Source organism: Bos indicus, chromosome 14, assembly GCF_029378745.1.
Source record: "Bos indicus isolate NIAB-ARS_2022 breed Sahiwal x Tharparkar chromosome 14, NIAB-ARS_B.indTharparkar_mat_pri_1.0, whole genome shotgun sequence".
Lineage (NCBI taxonomy): Eukaryota > Metazoa > Chordata > Mammalia > Artiodactyla > Bovidae > Bos > Bos indicus.
In genome coordinates, this window is record NC_091773.1 from 8,033,341 (window position 1) to 8,048,226 (window position 14,886).

The following is a 14,886-nucleotide window of genomic DNA, read 5'->3' on the forward strand; positions in this document are numbered from 1 at the left end:
TGGACTGTAGCCTGCCAGACTTCTCTATCCATGGGATTCTCCAGGCAAGAATCCTGGAGTGGGTTGCCGTTTGCTTCTCCAGAGGATCTTCCCGGCCCAGGGATTGAACTCAGGTCTCCTGCACTGCAGGCCGATTCTTTACCCTCTGAGCCATCAGGACCTCCCATCTTCTAAGAAGATCTGGTCAAGACAGATGCACAACACACACACTAAAATCAAAGTGTTAGTCGGGCTTCCCTGGTGGCTCAGATGGTGAAGAGTCTGCCTGCAATGTGGGGGAATCCCCGGGTTAGGAAGACCCCCTGGAGAAGGGCATGGTGGTCTGGTTAACAGGGACGCACAGCACATACTATAATGGAAGGAGCAGGCCCGCATGGACAAAGATAACCCTTGTGTTTAAGTTTTTCTCCAGAGGAAAATTTTCTTGTCTTGCTGTAAAACGGGCTTGATTTCATTATCTATCACTCTTACCCTGTATTGTATATCTGGGGAGGGCTATAGTTACCCCAATGTCCCTCCCGCAAACTCCAGTGGTCCCTGTGTCAGCTCAGGATACTCAAACACAAGGATGCGCATTGCCCCACGGCTGGGTGAGGTCTCCCAGCTGGCAGAATAGAAGTCCTGGGACTCTCGGATGGAGACCCTGCCTGGTGTCAGGTACGCACCACCAGACCCCGAGACACGCCTGGACCCGCCACCCCGGCCAGCCTCTGAGACCCCAGGGCAGCAGCCAGCCTCTTTAAAGCCTGCCTCTCACATGGCGTTTCAGGAAAAGATGAAAGGAAGTCTGTGCTTTAAAGCAAATTAGGCAGAACGAGAGGGTTTCAAAGTGCCACTCTCCCCAAGTGGGAGGCTCTTTGATGGGCAACTGGGGACAGACCCTGCCGTCTCCTGCCCTCAGCCTGGGGAGCTGGGGCAGAACGGCTTTATCGCCAAGCACTTGTGGCCACAAGGGGAGTATTCGCCATCTGGGAGGGGGTGGTCAGCGTAGCTCACTCTTTCCTGCCTTCCCGCTTGACTTGCCTCCCTCATTGCATAGAGGATGGCTTGTAGCTGTGAGCACTTTGTAGGGAGGAGTGGGAGTAGGGCTGAGTGGGTGTGTGACCTTCCAGGCGGCATGGATGCACCCACAGCAGGGGTGTTGGGCTCCAGCTAGGACTCCAGTTGTGAGAGCAGCTCAGGCTTGGGGGTAGATGCCCCCCAGGACCCTCAGGACCCTCGACTGAATCTCAGCCTCATCCCTGGCCAGGTGCCCTTGAACAAGAGCCCTCAGCCTTGACCTTGACAGAGGCAGCACCACCCCCTCACGGCCTGGGAGAAGCGCCCAGCTCGGTGCCTGACGCACAGCTGTGTATGTTAGAGACAGGTCCCCTGCCCCTTCCCCGACACACACACCAGCAGGGGTTTCTCCAGGACTCACCAGCTGTGGGTGCGAATGGGGAATACTCACTCAGGGATCCTGTCTCTCCCGTGGCTCCCAGCCTCCCTGCTGCTCCAGGCTCTGAGGACTCCTGCCACGCCCTCCACGTGCGCAGGTCGTCCCTGGTCCCTCTGCTCTTGCCCGGCTCGCTGGGCCTCTACTGCCCGCAGGCTGCCTGATCTCAGCCGCCCCGGGAGCTCGCTGCAGCCCCCAACACCATCCTTGCGCGTCTTCTCAGACACCTTTGCTGTCAGTCCTCCCGGTGGACAGCTGCGCAGCCCCTCATCAAGGGGGCAAGGTGTCCCTCCTTCCCCAAGTTCAGGGCTCGAGAGGGGGCCCCACGTGGGTGACTTGGGCCCAGAGCACTGCAGGGTTAAATACACAGAGCGGCCCCTCGTCTCTTCCCAAACGGGGCTTGGCCAGGGGTGGGGAGCTGGGCCAGTTATATCCCAGTCACCCCACTAGACACCATGACAGTCCTCCGACCCTTGACTTCCAGGGATGGTTTGTGCCAGACACATGCTTTTCTGGGGCCCCTGCTCACCCCAGAACACAGGTGCGTGCTGGGCTCCTTGCCTCTTTGGCCACTGGGTTTATCCTGCAATCTGAACCCGCATTCTGGGAGTCACCAGAGATCAACCCCCTCAACCCCCTTCAGGAGCTGATTGGATGCCTCTTGTTAATCATTACAGTTCAGATCTCCCCTTGAAGTCAGGGGGCCTGGAAGGAAGTCAGGGAACCCCCGGCTCTTTAGAACCAAGGGCAGACCCCCGAGGTGAGGGTGTGGTGGGAGCTTCCCCCTTCTGAATCGTCTTTCCTTTGTCTTGACTTCTCCGCCACCCAAATCAGAGAAACCCCTCTTTCTTCTGGGACCTGGTGTCTGCCTGGAGGTGCCTACACAGGGTGACTCCTGAGATTCCCGACCACGTTACACACCTTGGATATTGTGTGGCTGTCTTTGGACTCCGATTTGAGCATCCCTCAGTCTACACACATAAGGAGATTTCTGGATTTAAATTCCCTTTTGTGCAGCTCAAAGCATGAAAATTGATCCAGCTCCTTCTCATATGACCCTAATCCTGGTTAATCACGTTTCTCACGGGTGCTTCTCCAAACTGCCTGCTCTGAAGTCCAGCTGGTGTGTCTGGAAACCTCTGCTTTGTCCTCCAGCTCCCCAGCACAGGAGCAGGCAAGAGGTACTAGGGTGAGGAGAATTCACAAGTCCTAGAGAGGGTTCCCCCAACCTGCCGCACTTCTTGGGTGTGCGGGAAATGGGCAAAGTCATTGCAAGAAGGAGTGGAGGAAAGTGAAGTCCCCCAAAACGGGCTTCCCAACGCACCAAGATCGAGGCAGAGCTGCTCTCCAGACTCCAGGGGACGCGGTGTGCACACCGTCCAGTCCAGGCTCCAGGTGCTGATTGTGTGGATGCCTTCTGCTGCTCACAGACCATTGCTGGCTCCCCACTGCCTTCATCCCAAAGTCCGCTTTCCTATAGACTTCCATCACCGGGCCCCCACCTAGCACAGTCACTCCTAAGGGCACCCCGTTTTCCAGAACTGTGCCCCCCATCACCACCACCTCCACCAACTCACTGTTTGGAAGCCACCTGGTTTCCACCACCTCTCCAATCGCCTCCATCAGCCCCAGGCCCCTGCTGTGTTCAAGGTCCAGCTCCATGCCCACCTCGTCCACAGAAGCTGTGTCCCTTCTCCCTTCAGTTGTTACCAACCTGCCACTTCCAAATCCCTGGGGCCCTTGGCATTCCCTCCTTAATGATGCTGGTCCCTCATGGACTGCTGCCCAGGCGGGCTTCCCTATCTAGCAGTGAAGAGAGGTGATGGTGCTCAGTGGTGTGCTCCGTGAGGTGTTACAGGTGTCCTCACGTGCCCAGGTGAGAAGCCAGGAGGGTGGTATTGAAGAGCTGGCTTGGGCATCAGCCCCAGCCCTCCATGGTCATGTGACCCCAGCTCTGCCCTGTACCAAGGAGGTGATGATAATACTACCTTCCGCAGAGGACTTGTGACTGTCTCGTACCCACCCGGGCTGGTCTCTAAGAAGCCACGTGTCCTTGAAGGGTGTCCACCCCAGAGATCTTCTAGGTGCCTTGCCAGGTGTCCAGCAAAGAAAGCATCAGATACTGACACAGCTGGATGGGTGGGTTGCATGAATAGACAGGGAGACAGGACGAAGGTCACTACCCGTGGCCCCCAGATCTGGTTAGAGATATTCTATGACCCTTGTTGCTGTTCAGTCACTCAGTCATGTCTGACTCTTTGTGACCCTGCATGGACTGCCGCACGCCAGGCTTCCCTGTCCTTCACCATCTCCTGGAGCTTGCCCAAATTCACTTGTCCATTGAGTCAGTGATGCCATCCAACCATCTCATCCTCTGCCACCCCCTTCTCCTCCTGTGTTCAATCTTTCCCAGCATCGGGTCTCTTCCGACAAGTCAGCTTTTTGCATCATGTGGCAAAAGTACTGAACCGTCAGCTTCAGCATCAGTCCTTCTAATGAGTATTCAGGGTTGATTTCCTTTAGGATGGACTGGTTTGATCTCCTTCAGTCTAAGGGACTCTCAAGAGGCTTCCCCAACACCACAGCTCAAAAGCCTTAGTCCGCAGGAAAAACAGTGAGGATTCTGTCTGATACCTGGATATTTAAGTCCAGCAGAAGTCAGAGAGTTGACGAGTGGGGGACAGCCGGGGAATCGTTCACAGACAGGGCCTTGGGAGTGGGTGGGGTCAAGTCCCAGGCACCACCCAGAGCAGTCAAGGGCTAAAGGGGCCTGGGTCTGTGACTCACCCGTGATCCAGCAGGAGGCAGCCTCGGGAGGCAGCTGGTGTTACCCGGGGAGCCTGGAGGCAGGGCTTGTTAGTGCGCCCCCTGGTGGAACCTGGAAAGTGGTGAGCCTGGAGCCTGCATGGCACCCACAGAGACGCCCACCCCAGTGCTGTCCCTGCCTCAGGCTGTCTCATCGGCCGGAGGAGGACAGGGAGGCTTCTTGATGGGTGAGTCCCGGGCAGCATTGGGAGCAGCGTTGGAAGGATTCCAGAAAGAGCCTGAGCCAACTCTTCCTGAAAAGCCCTCCGAGCTGCCGCGGCTGTTCTTGGAGCAGCTGTTTCTCTGGGGAGAGAAGGGGTGGGGGCGGGGCTCCCTGCGGACCACACCTCCAGAGGATGATCTTTGCCGGATGTACAGGGTCCATTCAGAGTGGGCCACCCAGGGCAGGTGAATGCCAGGGTGATTCTCAAGGCCGTGGTTTGGCCCCTGGGGGAAAAACCATGGGGTATTGCTCATCCTGGGGCTGAAGAGAACTGAGACCCGCAAACAGAGCCATCGCATGACGAGGGCCATTGACGGGAGCCAGAGGCTGCCAGGTCTTGGCTGCCCCACGGGGGTCGGGAGGGGCCAGAGCCCTAAGTGTCTGGCCTCAGCCCCCATCCTCCTTCCATTCTCCTGTCTGTGCCCACATGGCCCAAAGCCAACCAGTGTGGGAACTCACAGGTGAGGCCCCAGGGCAGCCCTGGGCACAGAGCAGAGTGCCAAGAGTGGAGGGAAGGAAAGCCAAGGTGCCCAGCTCACCACCTGAGCCCCCGGGAGGCTGGGCCACACAGCTTCGACCCTTCCAGGAACCCAGGGCCGGCCGGGCGGGGGCAGTGCTGCGCATGGGAGGTGCCCTGCGGGTGCCCCAACCCAGAGGACTTGGGCAAGTTGGGACCCTCCCGAGCCTGACCTCCCCTCTGCTGCAAAGCCTGCAGAGACTTCCCCTGGCTCCTGATATGTGGCTCCAGCCCCATACCCCTACCCCATCTTACATCTTCCTCTCTGGGTTTCTGCTCGGCTTGACCGTCTCTCTCAGTTCCTGCCAACCCACCTGCTTTCCTGACAGGCCTTTGCACCTGCAGCTTCCTTTGCCCGTAGGCCCCTGTCCTCTCTGCCCAGTTACTGGCCCATCCTGTGGTCCTGTGGCCGTTACCACTTTCTTAGGGGGCCCCCGACTCGTCTCCGGCTCTCTCTTCAATCACACAAAGGAAAGGGTAATAGCTGGTTCTCCAGCGGAAAAAATCCAATACAATAGATGTGTGTGTATATTGAGAGATTAAATTTTAGGAATTGGCTCATGCCATGTGGGTGGGTGGTGACGGGCAGGGCCGGGTTCCCTGGTGGCTCAGTGGTAAAGAACCCGCCTGCCAAAGCAGGAGATGCGGGTTTGATCTCTGGGTTGGTAAGATCCCCTGGAGAGGGAAATAGCAACCCACTCTAGTATTGTTGCTGGGAAATCCCATGGACAGTGGTACCTGGTGGGTTATAATCCGTGGGGTTGCAAGGAGTCAGACATGACTTAGCGACTGAAAAACAGCAGCAACATGTAACTCGGGGCTGGCAGAGTCAAAATCTGGGCGGCAGACCTGCAGCCTGGAGACTTAGGCAGGAGCTGACAATGCAGTTGTGGTTGACGTTGCAGCCGTAAGTGTGAACTTTTACGGCCAGCTGGCGGGCTGGCAAGTCAGGCAGGATTTCTGTGTTACTTATCACAGCCTATTTGCCTCTCCCTGAGGCCATCTCTCAGGCCTCACCTCACCCAAGCTGGGCTGCTCTTGGATAATGTTTTCTGGAGCGATCTGAGTCTGGCTGCAGCCAAGGCTGGTCCTTCTTGAGCTGGGGGAGAGAGAGACACACACAGAGCTAGTCAGGTCCAGGCTGGGCCACACGAGCCTGGCTGCCAACTTTGTGTGTGACTCAGAGGGTGGAGCTGGCCTGGAGATGCTGACCAGGGAGGAAGCAAAAGCTGGGAGAGGAGAGGTCACATCTGCACCCTGCCAGGCCCCAAACTGGCTCCACGCAGATCCTCATGTCGCTGCTGTGGCGTGGTCACTGTCGGTCTTCCTCAGCTCAGACGTCACGGGGGGCTCAGGGCGGGGCCCCTACCTCCTGCGCTCCCCATCTCCCAGTACCCCAGCTCCTTGGGATTCTGTCCCTTGACAGCTGTGGGCCTCTGTTCCTGCCTCTGAAAGATGGAGCTGGTACTCAGTCCCAGAGCTGTGACAGTCCAGTACTGTGGGTAAACAGGGTCTGCAAAGGGGGAGCCTCCATAAGCAGGTGATGTCCCCTGATGACAGATTAATCAGTGCCTGATGCAGCACCCTCAGCTCCTGCTGGCTCCTTTCCTTGTCCATCCCAGCCTGTGTTGCCCTCCACCCTCCTGCCCCCGGCAAGTGTGGAAACAGCCAAGCCAGGCAGCTGCGTGAACAGAGCAGGTTCCTTCTAAGGATCCAGGCGGTCTTGGAATCAGGCTCCTGGCTCCCCTCTCGGTTCTGGACTTTGCCATGTGTTGTTGGATGCACTGCTTCCCCTTCCTGAGCTCAGTCTCCGCGTCTGTTCAGTGATGTGGGCAGAAAGGAGAGGGCCGAGTGGGGCTGTTAGATGGCGCTCCTTGCAGGAAACCAGAAGCCGCTGGAGGATGTCAGAAGTCAAGCCCAACATTCAGGGAGTGCTCCCTGTGTGCTGGGCGCAGACTCCTGAGCTCTGCCTGCACTGATTGGAGCCTTTCTCAGCCCAGCCCCGTGAGGCATGTGTGAAGTGTGAAGCGAAATGAAAGTCGCTCAGTCGAGTCCAACTCTTTGTGACCCCGTGGTCACGGACCCTGTAACCCGCCAGGCTCCTCTGTCCATGGGCTTCTCCAGGCCAGAATACTGGAGTGGGTAGCCTTTCCCTTTTCCAGGGGATCTTCTTAACCCAGGGATCAAACCCAGGTCTCCCACATTGCAGGCGGACTCTTTAGCAGCTGAGCCACAAGGGAAGCCCATGAGGTGGGCACCGCCTTATCCCCAGGTGATGATGAGGCTTCACTGAGGCAGAAGCTTCAGAAGGATTTGGTTCAGAGGATCTGGGGCTTAGACAGTCATTGGAAAGGTGATGGGGGCCGTGCCCTCAGGTATATCGGTCCTGATGCTGAAGGCTGGAGCCCAGAGGCCAGGAAGCCACAAGAAGCCAGCACAAGGATTCCCTGGTGCTCCTGTGGTTAAGAATCCACCTGCCAGTGAAGGGAATACGGGTTCGATCCCTGCTCCAGGAGGATCCCACATACTGAGGAGCAGCTAAGCCCATGCAGCAGAACTCCTGAGCCTGCTCCCTAGAGCCCCTGCTCTGCAACAGAGAAGCCACACAAGGGGAAACGTGTGCACCATGACAAAAAGTAACCCCTGCTCGCCACAACTAGAGAAAGCCTGAGCACAGCAACGAAGACCCAGCATGGCCAAAAATAAGACCAAAAAAGTAACTCTAAAAAAAAAAAAGATGCCAGCTCAGAGTGTGGAGATGCCCTGCAAACTGGAAGGTGGAGGAGGCAGAGGGTTGGTCCACAGAGCAGCCTCTGCCCCCACAGGAAGGAGGACAAGCTCACCTCCATGCTGATTATCCTGTTATTGCAGAGCCGCCCGGTCAGGGGAAGTTGGGAAGTGTCATTTCTAACCTTCCAGCCCCACGATGCAGAGGAGAGAGCAGGGACAGAATCCCCAGTCCAGTAGATGCTAGCCGGCAGGGGCCGTGCAAGCAGGAAGAATCAGGATGCCCTAAGAGCCCTCGCATCGCACACAGGTTGATGCTCCAACAGTTAACCCTTTGAAGAGAGAAGGGCCCCGTGAATGACCACAGATAGCCATTACACTCTAGCCCATGCATTGCTCTGGGACCCTCCTCCCTGCAGGTCCTGGCCAGTAGAGCAGGAGGAAGTGAAGGGCTGGTTGTCCCATCCCTCGACGCATGGAAGCAGCTAATGAAGCGAGTCGAAATCATCATTTTCCTCATTCCCCCAGTTTGTTCTTTCATGCCTGATTTCATTCAGTCTTTTAAATAACCCTGCCAGTAAGGCAAGCCAGGGAATCTGTTGGACTTTTTACAAACGAGGAACCTGAAACTCGGGGAGGGAAGAGAACTGACATTTATAAGGTGCCTGCTCTGTGCCCCCAAACCAAGCTGCTCGCTTTTGTGCAAATCCCTTTATCCCACAGCAGCCCTGCCTTCCGGCGTTACAAGTCTCACTATGTGGGCTTCCCCGGTAGCTCAAGGGTAAAGAATCTGCCTGCAACGCAGGAGATGAGGGTTCAATCCCTGGGTCAGGAAATTGCCCTGGAGGAGGAAATGGCAACCCACTCCAGTATTCTTGCCTAGAGAATTTCATGGACAGAGGAGCCTGGCGGACTACAGCCCATGGGGTCACAAAGAGTCAGACATAACTGAAATCAGTGGGCACGCACACAGTCCCACTTTGTGGACTCAGAAACCGAGTGTCAGAGAGCTGCAGTGCCTTACCCCTGAGAACAGAACTGGGAATAGGAAGAGCTGGGATTTGAACCCAGGTATGTCTGGGCCATTTTTTTTTTTATTCCAACAACCACTGGCCATGATCCACTGGCACAGAACCAGAACAGATGGATTCCAAGTGTCCAGTGACCAGCGGCTCCAGAAGACAAGCAGAGAGAAGCAGCTCAGTGTTGAGCAGTCTCAAGAGGTGAGGAGTGAAAAATAGTAATAATGAAACGAAATAAAAATGGAGGACACGACTCCCAGGTCAGCTAAAATGAAGGGGCCAAGAAGCAAAGCAACAGAAACCTTGGGAAGAGGGCCATTATTCTGCACCTTTTTTATTCCTTTCAAGGCATTTGGCAGAATTTAAGTTGCATGGGACCAGAGCCTAAGGAAACAAGCTGAACACAGCAGCTGAGAGATTGAAAAGCTAGCCTGAGCTTTTGATAGTCTCACAGTATAGGGGAGACAGAAATTGGAAGTGAGAGAGTGCATGGAGGAGGCATGCCTAACAAATTCATAGCCCTCCCAGCTTCCCTTTGGAAGGACTATGCCCTGGGCTTCCTTGCGGATCAGTGCAGGAAACTCTGGCTGGATCCCTGGTCCTGGAAGATCCCACAGGCTGTGGAGCAACTAAGCCCATGTGCTCAGTCACTCAGTCATGTCTGACTCTTCATGATCCCCTAGACTTAGCCCACCAGACTCCTCTGTCCATGAAATTCTTCAGGCAAGAATCCTGGAGTAGGTTTCCATTTCCTACACCAGGGGATCATCCCGACCCACAAGTCAAACCCGGGTCTCCTGCATTGGCAGGCGGACTCTTTACCACCGAGCCACCAATAAAGTGGCTTAATAGTCCACTAAAGGTGGAAGTCCAGTAAAGGTGGAAGCAATTCAAATATCCATGCGTGTAGTCAGTCGCTAAGTTGTGTCTGACTTTGGGACCCTGTGGACTGTAGCCCAGTAGGCTCCTCTGTCCTTAGGGATTCCCCAGGCAAGAATACTGATGTGGGTTGCCCTTTCCTTCTCCGTGGGAGAAGCCCACGTGCCACAACTACTGAGCCTGTGCTCTGGAGCCTGGGAGCTGCAACACTGAAGCCCACAGCAGGAGTGGCCACTGCAGTGAGAAGGCCGTGCAGCACAGCTCGAGTAGCCCCCGCTCGCCACAACTACAGAAAGAAAGAGAAAGTGAAGTCACTCAGTCATATCTGACTCTTTGCCACCCCATGGACTGTAGCCCACCAGGCTCCTCCATCCATGGAATTTTCCAGGCAAGAGTACTGGAGTGGGTTGCCATTTCCTTTTCCAGGGGATCTTCCTGACCCAGGGATCGAACCCGGGTCTCCTAAACTGCAGGCAGACTCTACCGTCTGAGCCACCAGGGGACCCCACAGCTAGAGAAGAGCCTATTGAAGCAAAGCATAGACCTAGCATAGCCATAAATAAATAAATTAAATATTTTAAAAAAGAAAGGCTCTTCCTTATAAGTAAGGGCAAGCCAGGAATAACTAGTCATCATGAAGACTGTGCAGCCTGGTTGTCGGTCACCAGCTGGGACAGGGGGAGTGTGCCTGTGCTCTACCTGCCTCCAGGGCCAAACAGATTCCTTCCTGTCCAAGGACCACCTTGTCCTCAGCTGCTACACTTCCGGCCCGTGCTCTGTCCACTGTTAACCAGGCATGCTGGGAGACAGAGCCAAATGACCAAAGAGAGATAAGGAGAGAAAACAGACAACAGAAATAAACCCTCATCTCCAGATGTCACGAGGGTAAGACATGGTTTTAAAATAACTGTGATGGATCATTGCAGGCAGACAGGTGACAAGGTACAGATTTTCACCCGAAAACTGGAACTTATTTAAAATATTACTCAGGTGGCAATTCTAAAACTGAAAAAATACAGTAACTGAAATAAATGTAGTATATAATTTAAACGGAGTGGACACAGCAGAAGAGAGGATGGACAAGGTAGTATCCATTTCAGGAAGGCAGAAAGATGACAGATTTGAAACCCACAGAAATGACAAGAAAAGAAATGAGGGCAGGTCCTGATGAAGTAGAACAGTTAGCTGTGTTTATGGAGGACAGCCCAGGAGGAGGTAGGAGCCTGGAGCAAAGTGCTGGCTTTGCTGGCATCTCGCTGTGTGACCTTGGACAAGTCACTTGCCTTCTCTGAACTTCGGTTTCTCATTTCAGGGAAACGTGTCTGATGTTGTGTCTAAGTTGTGTCTGACTTTGGGACCCTGTGGCTCCTTTGGCTTATTTCACCCAGTTGACTTGAGGATCCCATGGAGGACAGTCATGGCAGCTCCTTATCAGAAGTGTGAATATTACCAACAACCTACTGTTCACTCGGTCACTTCACCAGCCAACATGAGGCAGAAGGCTATGCAGAGAGCTAGTATGACATCCCAGCCTTGTGAGACCTACCGTGCAGTTTGTACTTAGTCACTCAGTCATGTCTGACTCTTTGTGACGCCAGGGACTGTAGCCTGCCAGGCTCCTTGGTTCATGGGATTCTCCAGGCAAGAATCCTGGAGTGGGTTGCCATGCCCTCCTCCAGGGGGTCTTCCCAAGCGGGAAGTTTAGCAGGCATTAACCAAACATTCACAAACCCCATCTGTCCATTCATTTGGTTTGCCAAGTATTGGAAGCAGTTCTTCTCTTAGTGGCTGGTAATCATCACTATCTCCCTATTTTTAGGGGTGGAGGGGAGGAGGGTAGCTTCATTAGGGACCCTCCTTCAGGGAATCCTTTCTGAGTTCTTGAAGGGGCACTGACTTGTGTCAACTTTGAGGGGTGACCCTCTGGGACCGTGACATGCACCTCCTCTGTGCGTCCTCCAGTGAAGTCCATCAGTCATATCCAACTCTTCGCGACCTTATAGACTGTAGCCCACCAGGTTCCTCTGTCCTTGGGATTCTCTAGCCAAGAATACTGGAGAGGGTTGCATTTCCTTCTCCAGGGGATCTTCCCAACCCGGGGATTGAATATGGGCCTCCCGCACGGCAGGCAGACGTTTTACCCTCTGAGCCACCGTTCCAAATTATCCATCTTTTCTGTGCACCTCCTCCGTGCGTCCCCCAGAACTCCTGTCCATGGCTGAGACATGACTGCCTCTCTGCAGACAGCACTGGGAGCTGGGTCCTCCTCCCCTTCCTTCTCCTCGTCCTCCTTGTCAGGGGAGGCATAGCCAGCCTTCCTTGCTGTGCACTTGGCTCAGGGAGATCTTTGGCCCGTGGCGTCTTGGCCTCAGTCCCATCTCAGAGGCCCGGGCTAGCATTCCCCATGTGTTGCAGGCTGCCTCACTTAATAGAGAACAGAAAGTCACGCATTCTTTATTTCTTCCCTGGGGCAAGGGAGAAGGTTGGGGGGAGCAGGGCCAGGGGTGGGCTGTTCCTACTTTTCCAAGGCAGTTTTGTTCCAGGGCTTTTGAGGGTACTAATTGGTACCAGCCTGGAAGGGTCTGCTGGTAGGTGGGTTTAAAACCAGCACCCTGGCCTCAGAGATGCAGCTACCAGGATGTACCAGATGAATGGATGGGAGGAGGGTGTCACGGTCCCCCCTGCCTCTGCCATCCGGCCTTGCGCTCTGTCCCAACGCTCACCGCCCCCTCCCTCCAGCATCAGGGTAGAATGTTAATACCTCTCGTGGAGCTGGGACATTGTAAGGGACCTAGCTTCTCATTCACAGTTGTATTTGATCAACATGGTTCAGTAATTATCTGTTTCAGTGAACTGATGCCCTTGGCATCAGGATACAGAGTCCATAAGAGCATCATGGGTTCTGCTCATTACAAAGACAAATGTAATGAGACCTTGTGAGTCAGACCCTCCAGTGAGTCTCCATGTTGCTCAGAGACACTCAGTCTTGATCCTGGTTTCTGAATCCCACACACCCTCCGCCCCACCCACCCTCTTGGACCCAAGGACACCAGCATCCTCTCTCCCAAAGTGCTGGGGCCTTGCAGGTGCCTGGGAAGTTCCCACTTTAGAATCTTCCATGATGGATCCCTGCCACCCAGCCCAAAGCCTGGCACAGCACAGGGCCCTGGCAAATACGCATCAAGTGAATCAGTTGAATGGATAGATCGTACCTTAGTTGATAGCCTCAAGAAGCGGGCAGAATCTGTGTCATCAGCTCCATTTTCCAGTTGAAAGGGTGATTCAGAGAGGGTCGGGCACTTGTTCACAGTCACACAGCAAATGGGGGTGAGCATCCTGGTGAGAATCGCAGACTCAGCCTGTGCTTTCTGGCCCAGCTTTCCCCTCTGACTCTTTCATCTTTCCCTTCATCTACGTCTGCGTCCCTTTACGCCCTGTGGGTTCCCGATGTCAGGGCCACGACAATGAGTGGGACTGAGTGTCCATCCTCATGGAGCGCCCAGCTCAGGGAGGAGACAGGCAAGCACATAGCACAGGCAGAGAGGAGCCGGGATGCAGCGGAAGCCAGGAGAGGCCCCCGCTCAGGCCAGGAACAGGCAGACCTCCCTCCCGGAGTCAAAGGAGCCAAGCAGGGTGGGGTGGGTTTTCTGGATGGTGGGGACAGCCAGGCTGGGTGCCCAGAGGCCAGAACAACTGACCTGTGGGTCAGTCAGTCAAGTTACAAACAGTCTGCTTTACACAATAAAGGGGATTTATTCTCTGATGTCACTGAAAAGTCAAGGCCCAGGGAGGGCGGCAGCCATGATCAAATAGGGACTTAACACCAATCAGTGAGGGAGCTAAGTGTCTGGTACAACTCCAGACCTCGCATTCAAACAGCAAACTGGCCAAAGCCAAAGAACGTCTCTTTCCCCCTTCCTCTGCAAAAGTCAGGAGTTTCGCTCCAGATGAATTAGGCTGCGTGCCCATCCCTGGACCAATTACTGCAGTAGGAGGGGTGGGAACCCTCTGCCTGCCAAGTTAAATCAGAGCCCGCCCTTGAGGATAAGCAGGTTAATCTGACTCAGATGACAGAGCTGGTTGCTGGACGGAGGAGCAGGGGTGGCTGGAAGGGACGGCTCTACACACCATTAGGTTCTCCATACAAGTCACACTGTCACGACAAGTACAAAGTGGAGGAGAAGGCAAATGAAGAGACCTTACCCGCCGGGCTGAGGCCTCGAGGAAGCAGTAGAAGCAACATGTCTTGTCCCCTGGCTATCTCCAGGACGGCGCTGTGGATTTAATCTGGTTTTTGAACTGCCCCTCTTTCTACCAGAAAGTAATCAATCTTCCTTTCACTATCACTTCCCTGGGCAGCAGGGGCCGGTGGGGAGGGTGGTCGGAAATCCAGCTGCTTGACAGCCTACACGTTGGGATGGTGAAGGTAACTGATCAGACGGATAGAGACGGGGGCATATGCTCAGCAAGGACCAAGGGGAGTCAGGTTCAAGTGCAGAGGTGTGACCACAGCTGTGCTGTGCAGGAGCCCAAAAGCCAGGGAGGTGTGGGGACTTGTGTTACAAGCCTCTCAGGCGTCCCGGTGTGCTTTCTCGGAATAAATGGCTCCCAGCTTTCTCTGTACCCCTCCAACTATGGTCATCTGGTGCCCAATTAACGGACAGGGTGTCCATCCAGGGCACACTCCTGCCCTGTTCTTGGTACCCCGGCCCCTCCAGGTGCATGGACTCAGAAGGTCTGGGATCCAGACTCAGATCTCACTTCTTCCTCTCCCCACGACCTTGGGCACAGCCACTTAATCTCTTTGAATCTCAGTTTCTTTGGACAACTTGGGAGACCCCTATCTGGGTGACCATATGCTTTGTTAGTTGAGGAAATAGGTATGCATGAATGCACCATCCTCTCTGGCTCTTAGTGGCTCATCCAAGAATATCCATTCATACGTAGAAAACAGCAAAGAAAAGTTTGTGTGTGTGTGTGTGCATAGTCATGTCTGACTCTTTGTGACCCCATGGACTGTAGCCTGCCAGGCTCCTCTTTTCCATGGAATTTTCCAGGCAAGAATACTGGAGTGGGTTGCCATTTCCTTCTCCAGAGGATCTTCCCAACCCAGGGATCGAAGCTGAATCTCTTGTGTCTTCCACATTGACAGGCAAGTTCTTTACTAGCTGAGCCACTGGGGACAGAAAGTTTAGCAATTGCTTAATGAATACCAGAAACTCAGCAGAGAGCATTTTGTCTTATCTTCATGGCCATCCCATAAGTGGAGGTATTATTG

General features: G+C 54.6%; 1 protein-coding gene across 6 annotated transcripts in view; it reads left to right on the forward strand.

The window, feature by feature from the left end:
* Positions 1-14,886, forward strand: part of ST3GAL1 (ST3 beta-galactoside alpha-2,3-sialyltransferase 1) — a 90,801-nt gene that overhangs the window by 55,948 nt on the left and 19,967 nt on the right. The window contains exon 1 of one of the 6 annotated variants that reach the window (XM_070802418.1): positions 12,108-14,760. The exons of the other annotated variants lie outside the window; for them this stretch is intronic. The gene's annotated coding sequence lies outside the window, so the exon portion shown is untranslated. Of the gene's footprint in view, positions 1-12,107; positions 14,761-14,886 lie in introns of those variants that run through there. 6 annotated transcript variants of the gene reach the window in all.